The sequence below is a fragment of the Centroberyx gerrardi genome, chromosome 9 (assembly GCF_048128805.1).
Source record: "Centroberyx gerrardi isolate f3 chromosome 9, fCenGer3.hap1.cur.20231027, whole genome shotgun sequence".
NCBI classification, from domain to species: Eukaryota; Metazoa; Chordata; class Actinopteri; order Beryciformes; family Berycidae; genus Centroberyx; species Centroberyx gerrardi.
Genome location: NC_136005.1, coordinates 24728982 through 24749622, shown reverse-complemented (window position 1 = coordinate 24749622; position 20641 = coordinate 24728982).

The window sequence follows — 20641 nt, the reverse complement described above, 5'->3', positions numbered from 1 at the left end:
CACAGTTAACAAAGAGGCAGCATATGCCTGAGATCTTTAAAGTGTAGCTTCAATGTCTGTTTGATTGTGATGAAAATTCTACATCATAGTTTTTCTCAGCGCTCTCATCACCTCTCAGCACCTTAATCATGACCCTTCAGCTGTAGGATGACAACTCCGTTCTAAATGTGTTCAAAGAATCTGCCAGAAATGTTCCAGTTTCTATCCATGAATATTGGATTGTTGAGCATTGGATTATATGATATGGGATTACAGTAATCTGTTTACAGAGGAAATGGTAACTATAATCTTTTAGTTGCTGAAAAAGCAAAACAAAACAAACAAAATACAGTAATCCAAGCCTGGATTACTTGATAAAAATCAATGATTACCTGTCCAATTATTCAGAAACATGTCTGAAAAGAAAAAACACAAGGACATTATTTTTCACATTTTGAAATAATGATTTTAAAAGACTGGTAATGATCATAACAACACTATTCAATGACTTGTTCAAGTTGATGCAGATCCTTCTCCACACCGTGCATCATTACTTCATCAACTTCAGTTTTCAGCACAAACAAACACACCCCTTCATAAAACATCATAAATAAATCACAGAATGTACAGACACAGCGCTGAGGCTAAGAAAACACACATTCACCTCCTTGTTTGATTTTTAACGCTCAACATACCAACAACACAAAGGTTTCAGTACATTTTGAATCACGAAAAAGTGAATTGACCTTATGCATATTTTTCCCACCAGTTACTATGTTGTGATCTGTGCTTGTTTTTCCCACGGTGCAGCCGAGGGCATCACGAGGCAAATTCAGGTCAGGCAGTCAGTCAGTCAGTCAGTCAGTCAGTCAGTCAGGCAGTCAGTCAGTCAGTCAGGCAGTCAGGCAGTCAGTCAGTCAGTCAGTCAGGCAGTCAGGCAGTCAGTCAGTCAGTCAGGCAGGCAGTCAGGCAGTCAGGCAGTCAGTCAGTCAGTCAGTCAGTCAGGCAGTCAGGCAGTCAGGCAGTCAGTCAGTCAGTCAGGCAGTCAGGCAGTCAGGCAGTCAGTCAGTCAGTCAGGCAGTCAGTCAGTCAGTCAGTCAGTCAGTCAGTCAGTCAGTCAGGCAGTCAGTCAGTCAGGCAGTCAGTCAGTCAGTCAGTCAGTCAGGCAGTCAGTCAGTCAGTCAGTCAGGCAGTCAGTCAGTCAGGCAGTCAGTCAGGCAGTCAGTCAGTCAGTCAGTCAGTCAGTCAGGCAGTCAGTCAGTCAGGCAGTCAGTCAGTCAGTCAGTCAGTCAGTCAGTCAGGCAGTCAGTCAGTCAGTCAGTCAGGCAGTCAGTCAGTCAGTCAGTCAGTCAGTCAGGCAGTCAGTCAGTCAGGCAGTCTGTCAGGCAGTCAGGCAGTCAGTCAGTCAGCCAGTCAGTCAGGTAACGCTTAATGAGATGATGCGCATCGTCAGATGACCTCTAGAGGGCGTTTTTGACTGTGAGATGCAGTGTTTCCCATACAGAGGCACAAAATCAAAAGTCGGTCTGTATAGAAAGGATCTAAATCGATCTCTAATGCGCCTGATGTGCATCATGTCATGTCTGTAATTTGGAGATGTACAGACAGCAGACCAGCAGCACTGAACTCAATCCACAAAAACGAAACTTAACATTCCACAGTTAGTAACGGGGATTTGCAAACAGTAACTCCTCGCTGCCCTACAAACTTTAACGGTAGGCGACATCATCTTGTGGTATTTAAGTAACGTTAGTGGAATTAGGTCATTTAACCGTGTCGCAGTGCTTCAGTGCATAGAATTGAACACGCACCGTGGGTCTGTACAGGATCTGTGCTTGTTTCTGTAGTGGCTGAGCAGCCAAGCCATCCTGGCTAATGATGAAGAAGGACAGGATGGAGTTTTAGGCAGAAAGTTTCAGCTGGCACTTGTAGCTTTTGTTATTATTTCAGTTAGTGCATATAAAGAAAAATAAAGCTGAATCTTGATGGTTTTGATAGAAATGACTGATCTGTAGATCACTTCCTTTGTACTGATTCTGTGATTAATCGCGTTTAATCACAGAAAATTGTGCGATTAATTAGTTTTTTTTTTTTTTTTATCGATTCCCAGCCCTACTTCATAGTCTCTGGGTTTCTGGAGGACAAGTAATCCAAAAGGACCTGAAAGTAATCTAATTGCATTACTGAGTTTAAATCCAGTGGGTTACTTTACTGATGAGCTACATCTGTGATTGTTAATAGATTGCATTTTGAAAGTAGCCCTCCTTACGCCTCAGCCTGAGTGTTTGGCATCTTGCGAGGAAGAGGAGAGGATTGATTGATGCTCGTCTGGAGCTCAACATCTAGGTCGCCCATCACTCTCCTCCTGTCATCTTCACACGCCCTCCCAGATTGATGCACAGCCCTTTCCAGGTGACTCCTGCCTTTGTGAATGTCGGCCCCACAAACAACATGCTCTCATCTACAGCCTAATCCCAGCCAATACAAACTCCTTCAAACACACACTTTAAAAACACAGACGCTGTTCGGTTGATGTTTGCTGTGTAGTTGTGTATGGCAGTATTGTGTTTGTGAGTGTGTATCTGTGTGTATGAGAGAGTGAGACGGTGTGTGTGAGTGTGTGAAGTAAGGTGCCATTCTCTTGGTTAAGCTTTCTCATCACTCTCCCACGGCGGCTAAAATGCTGACTGGCGCTTTCCAGAGCAGAGTCGGAGAACATGCACAGACTATACAGCTTCACATGCACACACACATACACATATGTACACACGCACACACACACACCTGGCGGGCTTTACACGGCTTTACATGGAGTGCTGGTTCACGGCCAGCAGTATATGCCAACAACCCATCATCACAGTTTTCACCTGGCACCGCCTCGACAGTCCATCCTTTTACAGCTCTCCTGTTAAAATGTGCCATTATGTGTGGGTGTGAATGTGTGTGTGTGCATGGGTGTGTGTTTGTGTGCGTCTTTAATACTGTAATGTGTGAGAAAATGAAGTGCTGGCAAAGTGAGTTGTATGCTTCCAGCCATATAATAGTGGAGGCTGCTTATGTGCAGACGGCCCTATTCCAGCCGCATAAAGGCCTGTAATGGACTTCATCTTTAACCGATTATGTTTGTTACATCTCGCCTCTGATGTATCTCCTGCACTTTGAATTGAGAGAGAGAGGGAGAGAGAGAGAGAGAGAGAGAGAGAGAGAGAGAGAGCCATGCTTAAAAGAGAGGGCGCAGAAAGAGAGAGACGAACGGAGAGAGAAGATGAAAAGATGACAGACAGTTTGGGTTGACGCCAAAGCCAGGTGGCGACTAAAGAATTAGAGAGATAGGAATACACACAGACAAACAGACACACACACGTTTCTTGGAGCACTGGACAGAGAAAATTCCTGCCAATTCATCCTGCTGTCTGTCACTCCACACCAGCCATTTGGAGATCTGGTTACAGCCGATACCCACCTCCACTTCACACACACACTCAGCTGGAGAGGCCTCCTTTGTCCAGGCATGTGTTCTGCCACGATTGGCCTCTTAACACAGTGAAGAAACACCAAGGGAGACTTTGTTTGTGTGTGTGTGTGTGTGTGTGTGTGTGTGTGTGTGAGAGAGAGAGAGAGAGAGAGAGAGAGCTGCTGAAGTGCAGTAGCTGCTTTGACTAGAGGAGTGTGTTGGGGCTGGTTTCTATATGTTGCACCAAGGATATTGAATTACAGCTGGGAACGTGGTGCTCAACAGAAAAAAAAAAGGAGTGTGATCTCTGTTGCCCAACCAGATGCCTCTGTGAGTTACATTTTACATAATGCACACTGTCACACACACGTTGCACGCACACATAATGTAAACTGGAACAATACTTGCTGCTGAAGTGAAGGCAGTGAAGGCCGGGTCAGCTAAGCTGTTGATACAATGGATAATACTACAATAGAGGCCTTCAGGTGACGACGTAACACAGCCTCTGGCGGCCATATTGGAGGTCCTCAGCTTCTGGGCAATAGTGGCTGTGTGTCTCAGCAGAATTGAACTAGACATGATCAATTTCTGTGCTGTTTTTGACTGGGAACTGATCACTTTACCACTGGTACATCTGATCCATTTTGTGATATGTCAGCTTGTTAGCTAGCTAACCGTATCTGCTCAGCTAACCAATGTCCAGTTGTTAACACATCTGATTTGCACATTAGCTAATGGATCAAGTAGGCTAGAAGCTAGCATTAGAAGTGGCTCTAGTCACATGCTAACATTGACATTGGTTGCTTTACCAAATTAGCCTGCTATCTAGTTAGCTAGCAAACAATAGCTAACTAGAGGCTAGGGCTAAAAAGTTTACTAGTGTTTACGTTTATTAGTGTCACAGCTAAATTTGGAAACAAATCCAACTGTTAATTTTCACTTAGAACATTACTTAATGGACCTACACCCACACCACAACTATCTTTTTCAGATGTCTCTTTTTTTTTTTTAGCTCAGTTATAAATTTCAGCAATAGTGTGGAAACAATAGGTGAACTTGGAATTATAATATATATATATATATATATATATATATTATCAAAATTGAGTCATCCACATATTCATGATCTTTGAATGTCTTTATGCTTGTGTGGTGTTATTTACAGTAAAACAAAATAACATTTTGGTTTAAATCTTTAAAAAGATATAAAGTAGGCCTACATACATTTTTCCAGATGGTGTGTCAAATCTTTGACGCTCAGTATCTCAGATCTGCCCTCTAACCAGATGGAACCCTATAATTCCAAGTCCACATTATACAAAAGTACAAAATAATAATGAGGTGGCTGTGAAAGGCTCCACGGATACAGACACACAACGCATTCCGTCAGCAATGACTTGTTCAGGTATAGAAGGTATCCATGTAGCCTTTCACAGCCACCTCATTACATTTCACCATTATTTGATCACAGCTAATTCTCCAATGGACTTCCATGATAGTGCCAGCCATGGTTGCTAGGAGATTTGTGACGCAACTCCAGAGCCTCTACAGGGGCTAAAGCTTTGCATAGTATCAAAATTAGCCATTTTTATTGGGAGTTTTGCTAATCCGCCCATGTATTCATTATGTTGCCTGTCTATGTCCCTGTCTCTTTCTCTGTCTCGTTCCCAAAACACACACACACACACACACACACACACACACACACACACTTGATACCCAGTTAAATGTATAGCAGTGTCAGTGTCACATATAGGCCTATATCCATTGCTGTACCACATTTGGGCAAAATGAGACAAATAAAAAATGGTTTCAAATATTCAAGCTAGTTGAGATGCTTCATCTTCCCAGAAACAGCCTGGAAAGCAGACATGTAAGTTAAGAAGCATCAATAAATTGTGTTTTTCCAAGTACTGAAAATATATTCAGCTGCATTTTGCCCTGGCCTCCCAAGGCAGTGAGCAGGTTGAGTGAAGGTTAAATGAAATGCTTTAGTTTGTAGAGAAATAGTTGAGTTATCCAACAGCTCGCTGTAACCGGTGTGAGTCCCCAGAGAGAGAGCATCTCTGGCAGCACTCTCACCATGGCTTAAAAACCCATTTTACTCCAAAAGTTGCAGCCCACAATTCAGGGCTTTCATTCCAAATCACGATATATCTATTCTGGGTAAAAGGATGTTGTGCTGATTTTCTTCGCTCAGTATTTGAAAAAACTACAGATGACAGACAGATTTACATCCTCTAAAATAAGCTGTTTTGTAAGCAAAGGGTTGAAGATAGCTGATAACTTCATTAAAATTCAATAGTGAGTTTTACTTTCATGCCAGCAATCATTTTGTCAGAGTAGTTGTCACGGAGATCTAATTTTAGAATGAAGCTGTTTTTGTATTGCAAGTCTAATTCAACTCAGTGAAACTCAATTTGCATTATTAACCTGCTCTAACACCAGAAGTAGCAAACTAGCTGATTCCCATCCTTACTCTGAAACTGATGTGTGCAGTTAAAGTTTTTTAACAGTTTCAAACTTAGAGCCTCGAATGCAGACACATAATATAATGTGATGAATCATTCACTGGTTTTGTTAGTCCAAGCAGATTTCAATGATTTGATAACACAATGCTGAGGAACTGAAATTTGGCTCTAAGATGGTTATTTGAAAGGTTTTTTCTTTTCTTTTTCTTTTTTTTCGGTATTTGGCTTATACAAACTTTTTTACTTAAATTCCATGTCTGCCCAGTAACAACTTTAGTTCAGTTATGTGACAGCTTGCTGGGTTTGTGTCCCCAGAGAAGACATCTCTGTCTGAATCTCTCTGGAGAGAGGAGACGCATTCATCTCATCCCCTCTGGATGTCTGTGTGTGTGTGTCTGTGTGTGTGTGTGTGTCTGTCTGTCTGTGTGTGTGTGTGTGTGTGTATTGTTGCGGCAATAGCAAATCCAAGCCAGAGGAGTGGATCAGGATTTCAGTCAATGTACAAATGAACAACTATGTGCACAGACAGACACACACGCACACACACGCACACACACACACACACACACACACACACTCAAATTGAACATTCCCCTCTCTCTCTCCCACTTAGAAATAGACTGTTAAATATAAAATGTTCAAAATTCCAGCGTACTGAGAAGAAACAAACATCATCTGTTTGTTGTGAATAAAATGTATTTATGGCACCTTAATGACAAATTGGCTAATAAAGCAGGTTTCTCAGAGTGTGTAATAGCAAACAAGACAATTGGTTAAAATACACTTTATAGTGTAGTATAAAGTGAAGCAGTCCTAGAGCCTCTCACATCTTACCAAAACAGCAACCAAAACAAAAAAATAGGAACAATACCTATGTTTGAGTTGGAATGAAAAACTCAGGTTGTAAAAAAACAATCCGACACAAGAACATAAATCACTCTGCAGTAATAAGACCAAGAAAAACTGAAAAGCCATCATTTAAAATGTGTGTTACAGGTGATGTGTATTGTATTACATTGTAATTGTGTTGTACTATTATGAGTTGCATTGATTTCATGCAGCAGTAATGTGTCCAAAGCAAATTTCTCCCCTGTGGACAACAAAGTAAATGTTCAATATTGAATCCAAAATAGAACTCCAAGGCACATAAAATTAGAAAAAAGAAAAACTCTTTATTAGCATGGCTCACTGGCGCATTTCAGCACACATGCTTCCATCAGGGGGCCGTTACCCCCCCCCCCCCCCCCTCCGCTTTTTCTCTTTTCACTGTCCTAATTTGTCCCACATGGATTACCATCCATTCCCTACTGGATGCTGTGATGCGCTTCAAAATGTTGGACAGCTCCCAATGGGGGCAATCACTCCCAATGATATGTCACACACACACACACACACACACACACACACACACAATCAGACTCATATATGCAAGCACACATGCCCACATGTACAAAAACTCAAATATTCACTTATACACACATACACATGCACATGCATATTCACATACACACAATGACTTGCACATGCAGACAGCCTTTTGCTCTCTTTCTCTGTTGCTCACACACAAGCATACACACATACGCACATACACACACGCACCATGCTGTGTGCTGATGAGTATCCTTGCTTAGCGAAGTGTGATTAGTTATTTGGGTTATATTTGGACTGAATGGCAGTAGGTGGCGAGACAACATGACGCATTCCTAATGGAGCAGGTTCATTAATTACAGTCATTATACCTGCTCCCCCCACCTACACACACACACACACACACACATGCACACACAGTCACTATGTGTAGCCTCACACATTCACACTCTAATCCCATCGCACAACTAAATAAATGTGCACCTGTTGACACAGCTGGACACAGACACAGTGTGTGTGTGTGTGTGTGTGTGTCTGTGTGTGTGTGTATGTGTATGAAGAGGAACACTAACTTCACTGTACGCGTGTATGTGCAAATGTGTCTGTGTGCGTGGATTTGTGTGTGTGTGTGTTTGTGTGTGTGTGTGTGTTTGAATATTAGCTTTACAGGATACAGCCAAAGACACGCAACAAACAAACTTGCATTCATGCATCAGCGCTGAGTAATAGCCAGTGGCTTCTGTGGCTTCACTCAGACAAATTTCTTTCTTCATTAGCCTCAAAACCAATCCCTCTCCCATGTCTCTAGCTGATTCTTATTGGAAAAAGGGGTAATTTAAAGCAGTAATCCATCAGATCCTCATTTGCACTCATTGCTGTGGTGTTTCTGCACTGCACTTCAATCAAACAGTGTGTCCAGTACTGCGACGTCTTTTCCTTGGATTTTCTGTTGATGCAGTTTGAGTTTCTGTAGGTGGCGCTCTTTTCTCTGTCTGTTCAGCCACGGTGGCTATCACTGCTCATGCTAAATACCCAGTTCTTCTTCCGTTTATTCCAAACAAACCAGAAACGTAACACACATCACTTCTTGTTCAGTTTAATGAACTGGTATAGGTCAAATCACCATTGTGTTACATCAATTGACGATAGAGAGTAACAAAACAGACATTTATTTATATGAAAATGTCCCAAATTTCTACTTTCAAGAGGGGCAGTGGCATCCCTCTTCTGAGATGAATAATTCAAAGTATTCCCCTTGTTAAACTGACAAATGTAAGGGGGAAAAAATAAGGAAAAATAAGTTTTTATCAGCCCATCATCTTCCTCACCAACTTTGAACAAATCACCCGCTAACTGTGAGCCTGGAGACAGATATAGTACAGATTCAGGCACAGAGAGGGGATAGCATCAGCCTCATACAAACAAAACAAACAGCTAGATAGGCACCAAGCAACCAACAACATGTATTTCTTTGAACCAGGGAGACTTACATTGTGCAGAGATCCAAGATTGTCTAATCTTGTGTACGTCTCCATTCTTTTTTTTTTTTTTTTTTACTAGACTGGAGTCATTCCTTTTCCTGTGTCTTACTTGGAGGCTGAGTCTCATACTGATGCTGAGAAAAGCTTTGCTCGGTTTTAACACAGTTTTACCCAGAACTACATTTAAAAGTTGCTTCTTTGAAATCATATGAGGTACCAATAGCTCCCAATGATTTCTCATTAAAAAAAAAAGGTTAATAAGCTAAAATCACTTATCAGCGAACAATCCAGCCCACAAAGAGAATTCTGGCCATTATTACTTCAGCAAAATTGTGTTTCACAGACTAATGACAGGAGCGCTGGTGATGTATTAAAACATATGCGTTCAATATTTCTTTTTGATATATAACTTTGGTTTCACCCAAAGAGAACGGTACATATAGCATCTGGCTTCTCTGAAGGGAAAGGCAAGAGGTAGATTGGTACGAAGCAGTGATGTGTCTGAGATCGAGATTGGGTAGTGATGGGCAGATGGTGGGACGATGGAGGGGGGGGGGGGGGGGGGGGAGCGGAGCCGTCAGGTCTGACACGCAGTCTGACAATCAGTAGCCTTGCTGTCTCCATTCTCTTTATTTCTATCTGTCTGTCTGCTCTCTCTTTCTGTCTCTGTCTGCAAACTCTGTCTGCCTCCTTTCTCTCTCCCTCGCTTCCTCTTCCTCCCACACACACACACAAACAAACATCGCTTTTGTACGAGGTGACATTTTGAGAACCTGTGAAAAGCGGTTGTTGTTAATTAATTCATTCGTCTGTTTTAAATGTCTGGCAAATGATTATGTGTTTTATCAAGGTTGTTTAACAGTTTCTTCTTGGAGTCTGGCTCTAATATCTGAAACCCTATAAATTACAGAATATTTGTCTGGTCTGATTGTATTAAAGGTCCAGTGCAATGTGAATTGCATTTCACAATTTCATGATATAATTTAACAAAGGACCTGTTAGTGTAAAGTATTCCCAAATAGCTTTCAACCATCTAACCAAAATGAGTTGAAACCATCGCACTGGGTCTTTAAATGGTTGACAAACAACAGAAACAAGACTATCATCGCCCCAAATAAGTTTATCAATCAAAAAAATCTCCTAGGCAAATAAAGGTAGGCCTGGTCTGACACCTTATGACAGCAGATTCACGTCCCGTTAGCCATAAAAAAAATTATCTGAAATGAAAAAGGCTTTGAAAGTCGATCCGATAGTAGGTACAACATTTACTCTGCGAGCGTTCTCATAACCTCCGTTTAGGCGCAATGTAGTCTCCGCCAATCCACGGCGCAGGTCTCCTCGCTGGTGCCTGAACCCCCTCAAAGTTAAACAGGACTTGTTAACGTCAGGCCTATTTTTGTCACTCATCCATCCACAAACTATAATACTCCCTCATTTTCTGAGGGAAAGTAGCCCCATTTGTCAGCACCGTCACCGCTGTGTTTTCTCATTTGTCTGTCAGCGATTCGGCTCGGCGAGTTAACGGCAAACCTAATTCCCGCCGTTCATTCATTCGCCGCTCGCTCTCTCGCTCCGGCGTCGGAGACTCGCTATAGGGCAGTGATTGAGCGCTTGAGAACTTAACTACGCTGAGTGGAAACTCACAGAGGGAAGGAAGGGCTTTCCCTTCGGGTACGATGATGGATAAATGATAGTCGGGGGGCCCCCGAGCCTTCACTCCCCACTGTAATGACCGGTTACGTAGCCGCGGAGAGAGCGGAGAGACGCGAGTAAATCCTTCCACTGCTCTCTCCCTCCGTCTGCTGTCTGTCCGTCTTCTTTGTTTCCCTCTCTGTTTCTTTCCCCTCTCCCTCTTCACAGTGCAGCCACTGTCTGCGGATAGGTTTCTAATCTGCGACGACTGAAGCTCCGCAGTCTAAAAGTGGGTCTTTCTCTGGCCGACGCATTAGCTTGATGGATCGTTAGAAAATAGTGGTGACCACACACGGCAATTTCAGCCCAATTTAGGCCACCTTAAATTTACATCAATTTTGATTGCTCATAGGCCGAATCCGTTCTGAGCTGCACCTCTCTGGTTTAAAGCAACAGTTCACTTCGGCGGAGCGTTTGTCGTTTTTGGAACGCGGATCCCCGAGTGGGTTTCTGATTAGTCTAACACTAGTACAGGCTGTCTCAAGTGCCCGCAGCAATGTTACTCACTATGCTTTCAGCTTTAAAAATACTCTTCACCATGTTTTTCAAGAAATTATTCAAGCAATTATTGATGGGGAGAGTTTCGAGGGGGCAGAACACAAGTGACGAATAAACATTTCATGGACAGCTGAAGTCAGAATATCGTGAGCTTACAAGGTTCTATTTAAATTTTTAACAAAATTTAGTCATCCACATATGCATGAACTCTGAATGCTTGTGGGCTGTTTTTTTTTTTTTAAAGAACCTTTTGTGGTTAAATATTCAAATAGAAAGAACTTCAGTTTTGCCAGCTGGGAAATCAAATCAAATCTTAGATGCTCAAAATCTCAAATGGAACCTTATAATTAATTTGACTGTTTGTGAAGTGAAACTGAGATGTGGATACTCAAACATGAACAATTCTGCACCAAGCAAATTATTACTTTAAAGAGAATTCAGATGCAAGTTACTAAAGGATTCCTGTGCTGGTTATTCTAGTATAAAGGCCATATATTGCACATTCACACCTGAAACCTGCCTAGTACAACCAAGTCTTCTACTATTGGCTAGAGATCTTCTCCACTGCAGCAGGGGTTAAGTGCAGCACTCAAGGGCACTTCAACAATATTTGTTGAGGGAGGGGAAAGCCTCTCTGCTTCTCTGTTACTTCCCCAACCTGGATTTTCCAAACTCGTCTTGGGATTAAAACCAAGAGCTTACTTAACCATTAGGCCTGCGCCACTGCCACACACATGAACATTTCAGTGTGGAGATCTTGGGGGGATAACCTACATCTGAAAGAGGCCTTGATTGACCCGCGCCTTGTAACGAGTCCCACGGGGGGTTTGAAGTGTGGATGCTCACTCTCCTGCCCTAGTTAGAAGATCCAGATAGAGCTGTGAACTTTTCTCTAAACCCCACAACAATTGTTTAACCATTATACTCCATAGACCGTGTCGTTAGACCACTTTGAGATCGACTCTGCATACAGAGTGGAACCTCATTTATACAAATCTCAAGACGTCCAAATTGTCTGTGTTGGTATAATGAGGGAAAAAAGCACAAATTATATTAAATATCTTATGGTATTTGGAATCTCTGTGTTGATGCATGCACCTAAAAGCATTTTGGCTAGAAATTAGATTGCAAGAGCACTTCAGAATGCATGTGCAGCTGTGTGTTTCATATTTTTAAAGTAGGCAAATGAGCAACAGATTGGGATTTCGGTGCATGTCAGTGGTCTTGATCATTTCATTCTCCCAAGCAGCCTCCATGTCAGGAGTTCAGAAAAACACAGATCCACCACTGTATTCAGTGTTGGGGGATTTATACTCTGATGTTTACAGTGAATTTATAGCCAACCTTTCATTTTCCAGGGAGTGAGTACTGTAGTCTTGGCAATTCTAGGGCTCAGGGATTAAAACTTTTGAGATTTTTTTAATAGTAATAATGCAGTTTATTTATAATGCACTTTTCATTAAAATAAATCTCAAAGTGCTACATTTTTAAATAATATTTTAGTTTATTTATTACCGTAATTCCTCTAATATTGGCCTGGGCCTTTATTTACCTCAACTGCAGAGGGTACCAGGCCTTTACTGGAAGCAGGCTTATATTAGAGACAGGCCTTTATTTCTAATTCCCTCTGTTTGATAAGTATATTTGCTCATATTTTAGTACGAAGTCTCCTTGTTTTCTGATCTGCTTCTGTTGAGGTACGTTAGGTAGACGTTTTTTTGTTACTGCAATGCATTATGATAATTACGGTAATCGACGACGGCATGCTCCAGAGACTACCGCCGGCCGAGCCGTCTTGTGGCACTTGTACGTTACTACAAACTACAGTTACAAACAGGCACCAGGAGTTTACCGGTATCCACCGTTGTTTGCATGTAAGCTGAAGCTAACTGAAGCTAACTAAAGCTAAGAATGGAATCTATACAGTTATATCATATCAGCGTTTATTTCGATGCATATGCGCGAGCTCAGTCCACATGACAGTCCTCTGTTCTGTCGGCGGAGAGAGAGACACAGACAAGCATGGAGGTTTCGACGTGCCCACGGTTCCGGCCAGTATCGATAGCTGGGCGCTGATGTGTTCCTGGTGATCCAGCCGAGATTTTGGCAGGGGTCCCGACGCCGATGCGTCACCGGGCGTCCGGGGCTTGGATCGGGAGGATCAATGCGGGCCGTGGGCGCGGTGGAGAGGACAGCGGACCAGCCATATACTAGGTTTTGACCTAGTCTTGTTTCCTTTGTTTTTTCCCCCGGCCTGTATTTGAGGCCAGCCTTTATTTGTTCATGTCGACCACGGCCCCGGCCATTATCGGAGACCTGGCTTTTAATTGACTACTGGCCACTATTAGAGGAAATACGGTATTTTAGTTTTCAGTTTGGATTTTAATTTCATCTCAGGTCTCAAACCAGATAATCCAACTCTAAAACCTGTTTTGTGTTCACAACAAGGCTCCAGCAGGTGCTGTGTTGTAAACTTCCATTGGGTCCATGCCAGAATTAACAACAGGCAGACTCAATCAGATTTGATTTCAGCGACACAAATCAGATATCTGTTCATCTCTCTCACTCTCTCACTCACTCTTTCTGTCTCTCTCTCTCCCTCACACACCTCTATCCATTGTTCAAAGACACACCAAACTAGCCACCAGAGTCTCTGTTAGCCTGATAAACAACTTCAGTATTCAATTCAATTCAATAGACTTTATTTATCCCCAAGGGGAAATTAGATTCAGTAGACCATCCATCTGTCATTACAGCCTCTCTGCTACAACAAAGCCATTGGATGGGTTGAAGTGAATTGTCAGAGGCTTTCTCCGTTTTACTTTTTCTTTTCTTTTTTCCACATATTTCAGGGTATTTATAGTCTGATTGTTATGATGGATGGTTCAAATCCCAGCTAGGAAAGTTAAATTATTTTAAATGTATGATAACTATGGAACGTGCACACCATAGGCACTCCTCGAAATGGAGCTGGGAAAGATCCAGATCCCCATCAGTGATGACCACACATACATGTATACGTATACATATTTACATACACAGTGAATATATGTATGTGGGGTCAACACTGTTTGTATATGCCTTGAGGAATATCTTGATAAACGTCTTGTTCCGAAACGTCGACAATAAAACACAGCAGAGGTGAATTTTGTCTGCGGGAATCCTCATTTGTTTTTTATAAGCTTCTCCAAAGTACCTAACATTTTTAGTGTGGGTGAGCCCAGTGGGAGCTGAACCTCTAACCTTTGCAGTTGTAGTTCCGTGCTCTTCTTATTGAGCTAGGCAGGACCACAGCGTTACTTGAAGTATTGCTCTCAACCATCCTTTAATAACTGCTGTTGATGTGTGCTGGAGCACGTCACCCAACTGATTGAGTAGAGCTGCTCAGCCGCCAACAATAACAGAGTATAGTTGTACTGGGCAGCTCCCAGAAGTATATATGAAGGATATACTGTATGATATTTTAAAAAACACAAGAGGTCAGTGAGCAGCTGATGTTTGATGTGGAATGGCTACATCAGTGCGATATTACATTGTCTTTAATTCAATCTGATGAACACAAATTGATTTGGGTTCTTGTCACCTCATCCCCCACCTATTTCTGTTATTCTATGTCCTACACTGGTTGTGATCTGGAGCCATAACTGCTGCAGCACGATAAAACCCGACGCCCCATCCACTCACTTTTTATTCCCCTTTTTTGTTTCCCAAAGAAATACGACACCTGCCGATGTAAATATCACCTCGTGATTGCTACAAGCGTGTCTGATTAAATCGCCACTTGTCCTAGCTGTCGACAAGCAAGCTTGGCATGGTCTGCCGTGATCCAGCTCCTCCAAGGCTATAACGGAAGAGTGCCACCAGCAAGGATGTGTTCAAAGGAACATACCTCCATCTTGGATATCAAACATTTGGCAGCGGACCCAGTGTGAGTAACCCAATGAGCAATCGGCAGAAGGATAAAAGCTGACCCCCACGGGTAACATTGCTAATCTCTAAATAAAGCTGGTTATCCTAAGCTCCTTTGCTGGCTAAATGGCGCTTTGTAGAACCAGCACTATATTAAGAACCAATGCACTTTCTTAATGGTTCTTTATTAAGAAGCTTTAATGGGGCCATATAGCAACTGGTTGCTCCTTATACAGTAGACCCAAATGGTACTTCTGTGGTTCACAGTGAAAGGCCATCGTTTACTCACAGCATGCATATACCATATGTCATAATTTGGAGGGTGAAATCTCTTCCTTTTTTAGCGCTACACTGCTGTCTGTTTTGTATTGCTGTGCTCCAGGGATGCCCCCGTCTCCTAAACAGAGTGAACAGATATTAAAAACTCCCAAGCCGAGACACATGCTCTCGTGCACGCGTGTGCACGCGTCCCACTCACACGGCTTCGGGCACATGCCTTTGTGCTGTTTGTTTCCCTGGTTTCCATCGGCCTCCCCGTGGCTGTTTCCCCCCTTGTTTCCCTCCGGCTAATGTTTTGTCATCCAGCGCTGTGATATTATGTGAATTAGCCTGTGGCGGAGATTTGCCTTATGGTAGTGATTTATCACCTGTTTGGCAGAGGTGGCTGCACGAGCGAGTGAGCGAGCGGTTGCTGGTATGACGTGCGGAGCAAGCATCTGGTGTAGGGGGTTAATTGAGGGCGATTAAGGTGATTAATAGGTTTGTTTGAAGTGAAAACACAAGACAGAACGGCTTGTGTTACAGAGCAAATATTTGGGGGGGGGGGAAAGCCATCAGTGGCGTGGGGGCAGGAATGGCTGGAGAAGCAGTCAGGTGTGTGTGTGTGTGAGAGAGAGAGAGAGCAGGTTGTACAGATCCAGGTGTATGTGGGGGAAGGAGAGAAGCTCTCAGCTTGATGGCAGTGGGAAATGAAACGCTGTGTGTATGTGTGTTTGTGTGCGTGTGTGTGTGTGTGTGTGTGTCTGTGTGTGTGTACATGCATGCGTGTGTAGAGGGAAATAGAGACATAGCCTTGTGTGTGTGAACACTGAGGGGGAAAGAGTAATATTGACACGGAGCTGGCTGGTTAAAAAGAGCTTCTGTTTCCAGTGCGCTCAACTCCTATTATTGTCTTAGAGGGAGAAGCGTCTGCGTGGATTCTGTGGTTGTGTTGAGAGGAGAGTGTGTGTGTGTGAGTGTGTGAGTGTGTGTGTAAGTTAAGAGAGAGTGAAAGTAAGACACGCTCAAAGACATGCTCACACATCCGTGCGCAGTACAAACATGCTCAAACACACACACTTCACTTGAGCTCTAGTAGTGGAAATGATCCATGGTTGTAAATCAGCATTTCCCCTCACAGAAGCTGCCCTCGCCCCTCCACACACACACACACACACACACACACACACACACACACACACAAATCTTGTTACTCTGGAATTGGATGCAATACTAGTCAAGTGGATCAAGAACAGCCTGCATTTTCCACCAGCATCCCAAGGTTGGGCAGGCAGACTGGATGACTGACACTCATTTTAATAAATATGCCGACTTGTTTTTGCAATTTAGGGATTACAGTTTTCATCAGGTATTCATATTTTGCAGGCTTTTTTTTTTAACCTCTTTCCTTGTCTTTTCTCCTTTCCTCCATTATTTCTCCATTATTTTTGGATATGTCATGTTGACTGACGACTTTTTTATCTCACCTGCTCAATTTGCAACACCTTTCATATATTTATTTATTTATTCGCTTATTTATTTATTACGATACAGCTCATTATATATTTATCTTGTTGCTTGCTTATTGCATTAGTTTGTCTACCAGTGTGGAACATCCTATTCTTCCTCCTCTTTTAATTTTCAATTAAATGTCAGGCCAGGAATTGGAGATTTATGGGAGTGCACCACGCACTATGCGTCATGTATCACACCTGTTTTCTTGTTGGAATTGCTTTGCCCTGCGCTGAACCCCATTTAGAAGCCCGGTTCATGCAGCATCATTACAACTACCCATAAAGTTGGAGTCATGATTCATAGCGTCATGTGACTTGGAAGTGGACAGTCCACTGGAGCAAAGAGAGACACAAATTGGATAGTTTTAGACTGTAGGCGAGTGCAGTCGTGCAGTCGAGAGCCCAGTTTCCTTATGTTATATGTATGGTGGAGTCACAGTATATCCACCTCCACTACTACAACTACACTGTTTACTGAGCGGATATTCCCCATCTAGGATGCAGGAGTTATAGTGTCATGTAAATTGAATGGGGCCAATCAACTGGAGCATGGAGAAGTAGCAAATAAGTTTTGATTGCAGTCAAGTTTGTAACTCAGATTTAGCACTGAGGGTACTTGGGGAACTGGGGAAGTGTCACAACATCTTCTCTTCACTATTTTGAGCATGTTTTCTGCACCTACACAACTTTGTGTTTACAGCGCTTAATTACGTTGCATTATAGAATATAAGAATATTCTCCCCCTGAGAGGATTTGTCAACAGAATCGTCTTCATCTCGGAGGGAACGAGAGAGACAGATCGGGATCTGTCAAGGTCGTCTGTCAAAAGCAGGACACGAGTCTGAATTTGAGGAAGTGCCTCGTTTCAAAGGGGAAACACTCGATAACCGACAGCGAGGGAGTTGAGCTGGAAGACAGACACGGTGACAGGCCGCGCCTCGTCTCCCATCAGCTTCACCGCCAGTCAAAACAGGAGCCTGAAATAGACGAGACCCTTTTGTTCCCTATAAATGGCCATAACACGTGCTCCGCCGAAACCCAAGATGCATAATCGCGGCTTTTTACTGACACTATTTATATTGTCAAAGCTATTAGACTCAATTGTATTTCATCCCTCTTTTCCCCCTCTGTGTTTTTGCTCTCTCTTGGTTTTGGCTCTGGGACGGCAGACGGGTTTGTCTGTGAGCATAATCTCGCTTGACGAAAAAAAAAGGGAAAGTAAAACGCTTTAAAACATGTTGCTGATCTTGGCAGGTTAGATCACACCTATAGGTTCGAGCGAGCTGCAGCGTTCCTCCTATCACGCCATCTCGCCTCGCCCGCACTTCCCTCCATCGCCGGTGACTCCCTCCCGGCGCTCGGCCGCGACCAGCTGTTATTCTTAAAGGTCTCTCGACCCGACATCAAAACACGGTTTTATATGTCATTAAACGCCGCTGTCCTCTCCCTTTACGAGCTCGGCCTCAGAGATAATCAATCACTCGTAAGAGGGTGCCAATATGTTAGCATACGGGTTGGGGGGGCGGGTTTGCGGATCGGGACACGAATAACATCAGGGGCGGATTGGATTACCGGGAGTGGGAATGTGGTCGAGGGAATCGTTTTTGGGGTTTGGATTTCCAGAGTTTTCTATAGAACAAAATCAGACCCAAGCTGGGTAAATACCGCTCTAATGGTTCGGAGGGCGGAGGAGGGACTGAGCTGTTTTTGCATTGGTGTTATTACTGCCACCCTCGGTCTATAAAGTTCCTGAACTCGCCTGGCATGTGCTGGCGCGTGCTAATAAGGTGAAAGGGTTGGGGCCGGGGTACGAAGCTGTGAAGGTTATGCTAAGGCTATGTGGAGCGGAGCGGGTCATAGCAAGGAGCTTTCTGTGCTACACTTAAGATGCCATTTGTAGCCTGTAATGCATTTTATTTATCTGGACATATGCTATATAATTGTCTCATGAAAAAGACGACAGCGCTAACCCCCTTCCTCTCCCTCCTCTTCCTTATCGCTAACTTCCACATCTTCATTAGTGTAGTGATCATCGACCAGCGCCTCGTTTTATACAGTGAGAAAGGGAAAGGCACTGATGAGAGAGAGAGAGAGAGAGAGAGAGAGAGAGAGATTGTGTTAGCAAAGCATTGCTAACATCGCATGCAACATAGCATTGCATATGCTAGAGAGAGTCAGGAAAAAGAGCATTTGACCAAGGTGACATGCAGAAGGGGGCCAAGTTCAACATCAACCCAAATGAGCAGAACATTTTCACAACTGTGGCATGGCAAAAATTCATATATAAAACAGCTTTGGAAACTGTTCAGAAATGATATCAGAAAAAAATTCTCAAAACGATGCAGGTAGCAGCTATGGACGACGTCTCAACTTTCATTTTGGCTCAACTTTCAAGTTTTCAACATGGGTGCAGGCCGTCGCATCGTATCAACATCTATTCAAACTGAAAATGTTTGCTGGGAGGGGAGAGAGAGCGCTACCAAGAGACGGAGAGAGGGAGCGAGGTGAGAGGAAGAGCGGTCTTGTGGTCTGCTTTGGTTTCTAATATTGCAGAGGTAGTCCTCCAGCGGCCAAGCGGCACCATGTGACGGTAACCGGATCGCCACACAGCTGCAGCCACGGGCACCGACGGGCCGCTCGCCTGGTCGTCCCCAAGGCTGCCGGAGGAGCGACAGGGCAGCTCCGCACACAAACACACACACACACACACACACACACCAGGGTATGGAAAAACCCAAACAGTACAGGATGGGGGGGGGGGAGCGGGGAGGCGCAGGAGAGATGAGAACTTTACCCTGCCTGTTTCAAAGATGTTTTTAAAGCTGTGAAATTTCTAGTGGGACTGCGGCGGACTCGGTTACACACAGGGCCGCCTTTTAAACCCCGGGCTCATGTGTTTGGGCTTCTGTTAAGTGAAGGGTGGCGGTGGTGAGACTGAAACCCAAATACAGTCGATTAGGAATGTCTCTGTCAGAGGCCAGACCAGACGCTTGTTCTCTATTAAAGCCTTGTTGTTTCTATTAGCCCTGATGGCCCTCAGTGTGAATTTAAGGAAGGCGGAGAGTTTGTGCTTGAGCAACCGGGACAGATGTGCCGCCTCAAAACAGCTGTAGATCTTTGGAAGAAACCAAGAGAAAACCTGTCTTTGGATTGAAAACTTGTGCTATTTCATGGAGTAAAAATCAAACTGCTACACCACCAGTCTGATTCTGAACAAACGTGGAAGGATGGTGCATCTTGTTGCTATTTGGCCCAAGGGCTGCCTGCATTATTCCTAGGGGATGACATGTTTACTTGTTTTTTCTTATGTTTGAAGCTCCTTAAGAGGAAACATAAGGGAGAATTCAATTTGAATATAGTTCAAAAACAACACTTTATTTTGGACATTTTAGGAATACGTACGAATATGAATATGCCTTAATATATTCTACAACATTTTACCGTGGATAGAGGAGATTGCGTGGCATTGGAGTGACTGTGTGTTCACCGAGGCAATGTCATATTGAAGATGCTTTCTTTACTGGCGTGTGGCCACAAAGCAGGGCAGGCCACCCATACTATGTCACACACACACACACACACACACACGGCTGGTAGTCTGTAGTGTAACCCTATACCAGGCTTGGCTACCAAACACCAAAGAGCAGGCAGGGCAGTTGCAGGGCAGGGCAGGGAGGGGAGGGGAGAGAATCCAGACTGCGTGGCAAGCTGGCAGACAGATCAAATGCTTTGCCCTGAACCCTGATACTAAATGTTGCTGATCGCCTGTTAGGGGAAGTACCATAGAATTAAAATGGATAGAAGGAACACTGCACTGCCTGGAGTATACTGATAATATCCACCGGTACACCAAAGATGATGATCATAAATAAAAATGTGTTGATAAAGCAAGAAACTGACAGTTTGAATGTTTGAGTAGATTCGAGAAAGAAGGAGTAAAAAGATCCTTCACCTTCACACCCTTCACTTGGACACTCAGGTTCAAACACCCGTGTTGGCAGGCATTCACCCTGCTGA